The 1164-nt window shown below is 31.4% G+C and overlaps 1 non-coding gene across 1 annotated transcript; it reads left to right on the top strand.

Moving 5' to 3' along the window:
- Window positions 1-306: 306 nt before the first annotated feature.
- Trnaa-ggc (transfer RNA alanine (anticodon GGC)) lies at window positions 307-379 on the top strand. The gene has a single exon. It is a non-coding gene; the product is annotated as a tRNA-Ala (tRNA).
- Window positions 380-1164: the final 785 nt, after the last annotated feature.

The following is a 1164-nucleotide window of genomic DNA, read 5'->3' as shown; positions in this document are numbered from 1 at the left end:
TAATGTCTGCAATTGATTTATTAATCTTTATACCTGGAAAATTTACAACAAAATATGTTAACAACACTAAAATCACAATTCTACTTACACAATTAAACAAGAGCCACCGCCGGGCAAGGGTAACGCTCGACTTTTTACTTTTTCTAAAAGCAAACAAAGAAAGGTTTCTTAACGTTTCCTTTTTATAAATATAATCGGTCTGTCTTGTCACATTAGTTTTGTCTATAAATTTTGTAATATATATATGAAAGAAAGAAAGTCACGAGCGGGAAATTATACATAGAAAAATCGCACGAAAAAGCAACGGCCGCTGTGGTGTAGTGGTTAGCATACTGGACCGGCAATCCAGAGACCCGTGGTTCGAGTCCCGGCTGCGGTGTGCCGATTTTTCGTGCGATGTATATATATATATATTTCTATTTCTAGAATTGCGTGTTTTTATTTATAGAAACACGCAATTCTAGAAATAGAAACACGCAATTATATAAATAGACACACTCAATTCTCAAAATAGAAACACGCAGTTCTATTAATAGAAACACGCAATTCTATAAATAGAAACACCCAATTCTAAAAATAGAAACACGTAATTCTATAAATAGAAACACGCAATTCTATTAAATAGAAACACCCAATTCTAAAAATAGAAACAGGCAATTCTATAAATAGAAACATGCAAATCTAAAAATAGAAACACGCAATTCTAAAAATAGAAACACGCAATTCTAACAAAAGAAACACGCAATTCTATGATGTTGTTGTTGTTGTTGTTGTTGTTGATGATGATGATGATGATGATGATGATAGATAGATATCTATATATATATTCAGTAATTTTACCTTCAAGGTCAAGGTCATTAAAGAGCCCAAGTCAATTTGGGTTTGATAAACAACAAGGTCTTGTCTTTAAGAATGTTCTGTTATAATATGAAGTTGATCCCTTCAATAATAGCAAAGTTACAGCCAGTTACAGCCAAAACAATGAAAATTTCAATAATTTGACCTTCAAAGTCAAGGTCATTAATGAGTGAAGGTCAAGGTCTGTCTGGTTATTTTTAAGGGTTATCCTTGAATATTATTATGTTTAAGTTTGAAGACAATCCATTCAAAAATAACAAAGTTACAGCCAATAATAGGCAAAAATATGAAAATTTCAATAATTTG

Source organism: Ruditapes philippinarum, unplaced genomic scaffold, assembly GCF_026571515.1.
Source record: "Ruditapes philippinarum isolate M1 unplaced genomic scaffold, ASM2657151v2 ctg399_1_1_1_1, whole genome shotgun sequence".
NCBI lineage: Eukaryota > Metazoa > Mollusca > Bivalvia > Venerida > Veneridae > Ruditapes > Ruditapes philippinarum.
Note: the sequence above shows the minus strand (reverse complement) of the source record. Positions and strands in the feature narration are given on the sequence as shown.